This window comes from Monodon monoceros, unplaced genomic scaffold (assembly GCF_005190385.1).
Source record: "Monodon monoceros isolate NGI ecotype Baffin Bay Population unplaced genomic scaffold, NGI_Narwhal_1 Super_Scaffold_3, whole genome shotgun sequence".
Taxonomy (NCBI): domain Eukaryota; kingdom Metazoa; phylum Chordata; class Mammalia; order Artiodactyla; family Monodontidae; genus Monodon; species Monodon monoceros.
In genome coordinates this window covers 76,269,190-76,278,260 of record NW_021703780.1, presented here as the reverse complement: position 1 = coordinate 76,278,260, position 9,071 = coordinate 76,269,190, and the positions used below count along the sequence as shown (strand labels likewise).

General features: G+C 40.7%; 1 pseudogene; it reads right to left on the bottom strand.

Moving 5' to 3' along the window:
• Positions 1-244: 244 nt before the first annotated feature.
• On the bottom strand, positions 245-631 carry LOC114907936 (annotated as a pseudogene).
• Positions 632-9,071: the final 8,440 nt, after the last annotated feature.

The following is a 9,071-nucleotide window of genomic DNA, read 5'->3' as shown; positions in this document are numbered from 1 at the left end:
ATTTTCCAAAAGGGAGGATAAGATGGCAGAGAGAGAGTGGAAGTGGAGATTACAGGAGAGGCTGGGAAGGAGATGACAACCTAAAAACAAGACAAAAACAATACAAAAATACAAAAACCAAATTGAGCACTAAAATATTTTATAACAATAGGAGGTAGCTGGAAATACTATATGCTAACAGACAAACGATACATAACCCCTGGGGTAGCAGTCAGCAGCAGGGAGTGTGGCAGAGGCCACCTGTTTAGACTAAGAGCCTTTCAATGGACTGTTGGATGGATTGGATCTGCTGCTTCAGTTGTGAGCCTTCTTTGATGGTGACATAACAGGCGATGACAGGCCTGGAGGCCCCACAGGCTCGCCCCGGGGCCTGCTTGGAGCGCACAAACACGTAGGGCACATTCTTGTCCTCACACAGCAGTGGGAGGTGCAGGATGATCTCCAGGGGCTCGGTGTCTGCAGCCATCACAGTGAACTCAGAGATGCCTCTGTTGAGGGTTTCTGTGGCCTCATTGGCTCCTTTTCGAAGCTGCTTGTAGTTACATGACTGCTGAACGAGGTCCAATAGTTTCTTGGTGAGGTGGGCATCTGCAGGAGGGTAGGCCTTCGGTTTTACATCAGCCTCAGTCATTCCTGAGCACTGAGCAGTTCGCCCGCAGCGGTGCCGTCTAACCCTGGGTTTGGAGGCTGCAGATTATACATGTGTGCGGTGCCGTGGTGCCGCGGTGGCACCGCGGTTCTAAGTGGTGACCCATTGGTGATGGCCCAGTGGGAACACTCACCATTGAGTCCGCCTCGGCGGTGTCCTGCCTGATGCCGCAAGGACCTCTGTATTATTTCTTACAGTTACATGTGAACCTACAATTACATCAAGAAAAACTTTGTTAAGAAAGGAAATAGCTTTTCAGTATCACATTAATAATTGAAATTTTTACTACTGCATTTAACTGTCGCCTGTAACATGTACAAAACAACATCTTTTATGAGAAACAAGCAATCAGCACAGGCCAACTGGCCCAGAGCAGAACATACTGCACTCAGTTAACAAGAACTCTGCTTACAGGCAAGTTATCATTTCAATAGATATTGAAAAATAAATTTCAGAGCTTAGAAAGTCGACTTTTCTCATTTAACAATTCTGCAGAGGGGCAGCTCCAGAGTTTCTATAGAGCTGGGCCTTCTTAGAGGCAGCCCTTTGTTCATTTTATAAATTGGGGAGAGCTAAACTGCTAAAAGACTACAACATCAGAATATGATTCCTTTTCTTCCATCTTGACCCCAAAACAATGCAGGGCAGAAATTCTTGGTTAGGATGCCTCTTCTGTAGTCCTAAACCTTCCCTCCAGTGGTACCCAAAGGTCTAGCCGCAGTCTCCAACCAAGCTTTTGTCAGAAATAAAGTTGACATTTTGATCTTTATTTATACTTGCCCTGGGTCTATTGCTCAAGTATTTCTAAACTCAGGTAAAGAAGAAGGGGGCTTGAGGTCAGCCATGTGATTGGAAAGGGGAATGGCCATGGCCATTGGCAACATTGCTATAGGCTGTCTCTGCACAGCAAACACTTGGAAAAAGTGGCGTATGGAAATGGGATAGAATAAATGCAGCCTGCAGAACAACTCTTGATGCTTCTGCCGTTGATCTCAATTTTGTGTAGCATTATCCTTTTCAGTTTCATTAATGATAAATAAAAATGGAATGATATTTCCAATCAAATTTAAGTTGGAGGAAGGCATATTCCATATAGAGTGAATAACGTTTAAATATGCAGAATCAATTGCATAGATTTCTAGGTGGAATTTAACGGTGGCAATAGTATCAATATGGGGCAGAGGCAAAGAGTAATAGAAGCACCAGGGCCTGGTGGCTGGGATGTAGCGTGTGGACCGTGAAGCACCTTGTGTGCTGTGCAAAGGAACATGATCCTTATCTTGGAGTTGCCAGGGAACTGATGTTGTATTTATTTTCCACTTCTTGAGATGAAGAAAAGAGAATTTAACTTTGTACCTCTCCTCAAGGTTTAGAGATTTGCCTCCTAACTACACACTAGATTTACGATAATGCTCACATTCATACCATGCCTCTCAGGGAGCTAGAACATTGGTTTTTAAATTCCAGTGGGTTTAGGAATTAGCTGAGTTCTCCATTAACTGTGCTGACCCCTAGACCCTACCCTCAAAGAGCCTGGTTGAGTTGCTCTTGAGTGAGCTCTGGCAAGCTGGGTTGATTCTGAGGGCCCAGATCTTTGGATTACACTTTGAGGACTGTAAATGATTACAATTTAAACAAAACTCCCCCTACTCCTGTCCTGTGAACAAAAGGTCTGAATGTACTTTCAGATGGAATTAGCAACGTTGCTTCCAGTCTCCACTAGAGGGTAGTATATCAGAATTCTGAGTTTTGAACAAAACTTGTTTAAATTGTGCGATTTTTTGTTGTTGTTGTTTTGGGGTGTTTTTTGTTTGTTTTTTTGAGAATCAGAGGGTTTAAAACTTTTTTTTAATGTGGATTTTTTCCCACCTGGAAATGTTGAAAGAAAAAGCATTCTTTGGAAAACTTATTCCCCCTTTGTTTTTTTCTAGTTTAATCAAATGACTTGCTCAGATTAAAATATTTCCTCAGTTGCTAACACACTGTCGTTCTGGGTGATGCAATTATAGGATGTTAGTGATAATACCTCCTCTGTTTTACAAATGAGAGACATGAGCCCCAGGAATAAACTAGCTCAAGGCCTCTACGGTTAGTAGTGGAGTTGAGGATAGACCCCAGGTGGCCTGACCATCAATTCAACATCATTTTCCATAAACCATCTTACAAAAAATTTAGATAATTTTGGGAGTGCTGGGGATGGAGAAAGGAATACTGCATTATCACATTTTAGTTCCTTTAGCTACAGTTCTAATGAGAGTCAGAACCTGAAATATTCATTTGAAACAGACTTGAGAGCTGTATGAAGTAACCATGCTTAATGACTTTATAAATCTGGTGTCTCATCTGTAGATGAAGCTCCCCACTTCTCTTTTTCTGCTGGATTATACCAGTTCTGAGTTAAAACTCTTTGATTTCTGTCTTTTGATCTTGTGCGCATGGCTTTATTGTTGTTTCTAAATGGTGGAAACATAGCTTCCAAGTAAGGACAAAATGAATTAGGATTTAAAAGAACAATAGCAAGTGAGCATTGTCAAATAAGGGAAAAATGGGTATAAATGTTCCAGTAGGTCAGCCAGTTTATATTTTAAGTCATCTTGCCTTTGATAAAGAAATCTGTGCAAAAGGTTGCACTTTCTCTCTCTTTTTTTTTTTCTTTCTTTTCTGACATGAGGCATTTGCTTCCCTGAATGCCTTAGTGTCTGGTGAAGCCACGTGTTGTTTTTTTTTTTGGCATCGTTCTCACCCCCAAGAGCTGCTAAAATAAAAAATGACCTTTTCTTAGAAGGATGTTGACCACTTTCAATCTAGGTGCTAGTATTTGGCCAGCCCAACAATGGTATTATGGTATTAGCCCCATGAGGAAGTAGCAATAGTGTTACTTCTTTGTTGTGATGGAAGTGATTTCCTGAGATGGAAGATTTAAGAATTTAATTGGGGTATAAGAAGGAGTCACTAGGCAGTAACCTAACATTTTCCCCTTTTCAATGGGAAACCACTGGTCATTTCATGCCCTTTAAAATGGTATCTCCTGAGCATCCCACTTATATAAAACCCTAAATTTCCAAGGTGTAAACCAGCCTTACTATTATAATAAAAACTAATTTTGCCAAGCTCCTGGTAAGTGTCAAGCAATAGGCTAAGAGGTTAATCCATCAGATCTTATTTATCCCTCATAACCTTATGAGGTAGTTGCTATTATTATCACCATTTTACAGATGATGAAACTGAGACTGACATGGGCTAAGGAATTAATATAAAAAAACTAGAAGTAGATGAGTTGTTACTTAAATCCAGGCAGGCAAAGTACAAGTGCCTGCACTTCATCACTCTGTTATCCCATGCTTAATTTACATACAGCCCCTAGGATGGCAACACAGAGAGAAATGTATCCCATGGTGCAGAACCATTTAAAATTGAAACATGATGTGTATCTGTCTTCTCTTTAAGGTTAACATGTTCTTAGCAGGGGGAAAAAAGGTTAATTATTGGCCACACCTCAGCCAGTAAGAATAGCCTGCAAAAGCTGAGATAGGGTTAATGTCTAGGATAAAATTCAAGCCAGACCTGATTTTCATGCTCTATTTACTGTAGCAGACCAGAATCCTTCCTTCAGAATCTCTGAAAACAGAAAGAATAAATAGCAAATATATTAAAAGGACCAGAACCTAGAATTGCAGTGCATATTTACATTAGAGACAGGTGTTATTTCAGATATAGCTTAAATTACATTTCTGGGACATCAATTGGGTATGTGCCTCAATTCACAAGAGTTTAAAGCTCCATCTTTACAAGATTATCCAGAGTGCTCACTGAGACGTGCAAGAGGGAAAAGAAAAGCACTGGAAGGAAAGAGAAACACTGAAATTCCTACTCCAAGGATTGGCCTGGGTATATACTGGGTGGTCCATGTACCACAGGTGGTGTCTGAGATGATGCAAGATGGTACATGAATACATTTTTATAGAGAAATGTTAATAATTGCATAATAATTAAATGAGTTTTAGGGGGGGAAACCTAGCATCTAAAAATCAGTGGTTTTTATGGATAGTTCTTAGGACAAGTCTGGGTTTTAAGGAGTGAGCAAACAAATTTGATTTGAACAAAAGTATTAAGTGAATAATATTCATAGAGATAGACAGATATAGGAAGAATTTTGAAGGTGTTATACAAGAGGGATTGAAGTTTGGGAAACTTTAGTGTGGCAGAATCAGTATATGATAAAGCCTCTAGATACGTGGGTCCAATTTCTTGTTCTGAAATGGACCAACCATATGACTGTGGGTAAACCATTTCACACCTCTAATCCAGAGTAGCTTTGACTAAAAAATGAGAGGTCTAGACCAGATCAGGGAGGCCCTTCCAGGGACCAGGGACCCATAGAAGACCTTGGCATTACCACAAAGGATCTGAGAACTCATGTACTCAGTAAGCAGTGACTCGGGACTCAGTCAGTACATCCTAATGGTAAACATATGACTGATTTACAAAAGCATATAGATGCTGTCATGATTAGTTATGAATTTAATTAACTTGAATTAACTTAAGTGAAAACTCTACTGAATGCATAGGTACTTGAACTTAATGTACATTCTCCAAAAAACAGATAGTAAAAGTACAATTGATACTTTTGATATCGTCACACATCCATGCAGATTTTCCCTATTAATACAGTTTAAACTTCCATACTGTGGAAAAATTACAACTGTGCACAACACAGAAAGGTGGCCCAAGAGATGGCGAATGGAAGCTAATTAGTTCCCCTGTTACATGATAGTGCTGAGGGGAAAATACCCTCATTTGATCTTTTATCTGACCTAGAATATCTGCACACAGAAGAGACACACTCATCCTAACGACCTTACGTACCCAGGCCGAATTTCAAAAAAGTAAATTTGTAAATAACTGTTTTGGATGGAAATTACCTTAATGATAACAATGGTAATAATGATTGAATTGCACACATTTATTTAGTATATAATATGTGTGTGTGTATATATCAGATGCTGTGCTCAGTATTTTATGCATGTCTAATCTTTCAGTGTATGAATACCCTTAATTTGTAGTTGATGAAACTGTAAGTCAGGGAGGTTGAGGTTTGTGCCCAAGACCATAAATCCATAAGGTGCCAATACCAGGATTCAAATCCAGAGCTCTTCGGTTCCAAATGTCTACCATACTACCCTGTTTTCTGAGATAATGAAAGTGGAGAATTCTAAACAGACATAGGCATAGGAGAAAGAGCTGTAAGTATAAGTTCAGCAGAATTTTCTTTGAAGGAAGATAAAGGCTCTGAAGTTAAGAGATGATTCACTCATATAAGACCCATTGGGGGTCACTGTTAGGATTCGGCCAGGACTGACAGTGAGTATTAAATTTTCACAGCTAAGGTCCCATTACTGTATCTCCTGCCAATTATTGAAAAGACTTTCTCAAAAATTAGGCTACTGAATAATGACAGGATTCTGATGGCTGTCCCCATACTTATAGAACTGTTCAGACATATTTTTTGCAGCATCAGTTGGCATCATCCAACAACCTGGTAATTTGAGGGACTAGACTGATGTAGAAAGCTTATTGCTGATTGCCTGAATCAAACATCGTAATCATCATATATCCGTAGTTGTTCTCCTATGTCAAGGAAACGCCTAGGAGACAAGCCCAATGGGAAAGCAGTTAAATAATATTCTGGGTACACGATCACTTGTAGAATGGCTTGGGACATTGTTTGCACTCCAGCTACGCTGAATGGAAAAGAAGGGAAACTCATTCACCTTTCATTCAAAATACATTTGATAAGTTCCTATCATGTAGAGGTTACTAATTACTAAAGAATACCAGTAAATGATACAGGAATCAGAGTCAGAGAAGTCCCAATCTTTATCCCTCACCGATCATCAAGACTGATTTTCTAATTAAAAGTGCATGATTTCTTCCGCCCACTGTTGTCTATATAGAACAGTGATTTATGATACCATAGTTGTGAGAACACTGGACAAAGAGCCAGGGAGAAGTGATCAAGTCCCAGTTTTCCTGCCTACCAGCTAAAGGACCTTGGATAAATCGGGAAACTCTCTGGGATTCAGAATATATGGAGATAAGAATATTTCAAGTCAAAGAAAGATCTAAAGCAATGATCCTTTCCCCCATCTTATAAAGACTATTTACTCTCCTCCAAATCTACATGAGAGAATCCCAGGGTTCAGAGAAGCTCATGAAATAACATCACTCCAAGATGTATGCAATCAAGCTATTTTCTGGTGTCTGGTGTCTCAGGTGGGCAGGAAGCAAAAGCAAGTTTTACTTTTTCCTATGCAACTCCTGGAGTAGCCGCTTGGTGGTGCCAGATGGCCTGTGTTTGTTTATTTGCAGACCAAAAACTTCCAGAAACATTGTTTTTTCTGTACGTATAAGGCTACCAGGGAGTTCTCTCCTCTTTGCTGTTTATACATGTCTTCAGTCAGGGTTTAACCCATAAAAAGGAATTGAAGGGGAGATCTGGAAATCTTAAGAGCGTAGTAAACTGAGGAGAAAATAAATAAAGGAGAAATGAAACTAAGGAGAAAGATAGAGGAAGGAAACAAATGTAATACTCAGCAAAGTGTCACAAATGTCAGATTCAGAAACAAATTCAAGTAATTGCCTTTAACCATAAGTTAAAGAGGTGGTATGGTCGCTCGCAGGTGCAACTGTCTCATCTATAAAATGAAGATAATGATACCTTATCTTCCTAGAGGGAAGGCTGGCTTCCAGCTCCAAGACCGCAGGCTCTGTTAAAGGGACTGATCAAATTGAGACCGTGTTTACCTATCAGGAGCCTCTCTCCCCTCATGGTAGGAGGAGTCTAAGCAGAATGGGTTTATCTGGCCAAGATGGCAGTTACACGTTCAAGTTTGGAGAGTCTTCATAAACCCCCTGTGCACTGCTGCCCCTGTCACCTGAGCCACCTCATCTCCCTGGTGACCTAAGACAACAGCCTCCTATATGGCCTCCCCTCTCCCTCCCTTCCTCTCTATAACCTATTCTGCATCCAACTGCCTGAGTCAATTCAGTCATGCACTCTCCTCCTTCAAACCCTTCGATGTCCACCCGTCACATTTAGAATAAAATCCAAACTCCTTCCTGTGGATGCCAAGGTCCTACATGATCTGGTGTCAGGCAGTGCTGGTTGACTATCCAATACTGTATCAATGTTCTCTTCTTTCTTGTGAGCAGAAATCTGATGCTGTGAGTGACAGCATGAGCTCAGTCATAAACTCTCAACTCCCTGGATTCATGTGAGTTAGGAGTAGCCAGACAACCCATTTCTAGCTAAGGAAGTATGAGGGGAAGACTTCTGGTGAGGTCCTTCTGGGAAAGCTTTTGTTCCCCATCATTTCCGAAAAGGACAAATTCAGCATGCATGGCTCTTTTACCCTCCACCTATCTTCTTCCTGCCTTGATTAGGACTGGAATACCCATAGGGAGAGTGACTATTTCATGACCATGAGGATAAAGCCTACATGCTCTATATAGAGAAGCAAAAGATAAAGATCTTGAGGCCCTGATAGCACAGAATGTGATACCACCTTGGACCCCATACCTCTAGATTTTTTCTAATGTGATAAAAATACACCTATATTCAGTTAAGTGACTGTTGTCTGGCTTTTGTTTCAAGTTGCCAAAAACAATTTTATGTAATATTCTCTCTCTGATTTTGTCTTTTACGTTTTTCCCTTACTCATCCCACTTGGTACAGGTGTGCTGTGCTATGCATCCCAGATCTTCCCCTTCAAACAGAAAGGTCTGCTTTCCTACCTTTTAGGAAGATTAAGTGACAGTATTCACCTCTTAGACTTAGAGGATGGCCTTGTTTGAAGAGAGGCGTCTTTCCGAAAGTATCACACTCTTTCTGAGGCAGCCCACATGCAATGTCTAAGAGGCTTAGGGATAGAAATCCCAGCCCCATCCTTTTTCCAAAGGGGACAACCATGAAGGACTATTCCAAATTCAGAGTTATTGTGGGGTTGGATGAGGCCTTTGTTGAGACTGTGTCATAGCCCAACTACTCTCTCTTTCCAACTTTGCTTCTTCCCTTCCCTTCCAAAAATATCGATCCCCAAAGTATTCCCTAATAAACCTCCTGCGTGGTGTTGTTTTTTTTCTTTTTGCAACCTATATATTTTATTAATCCTCCTGCATGTTAATCACCATCTATGAGGCTTCTCAGGGAGCCCAACTTTCAAGGACCCATGTCCCTGCCAGGCTCAATCAGTAAAACCTTCCTGTGTTCTCGTGGAGCCTCTTCCCTTTCCCTGAGGAGTGTGGAGCCCAGGTTTGAGAGGTGGGAACATAAGATCTCTGAGTCACTGCATGCAGTACAGCAGCCGAGGGAGTGCTTGATCTACAGCAGTTTTTGAGTCATCGAGAAATACATTCTTATGTG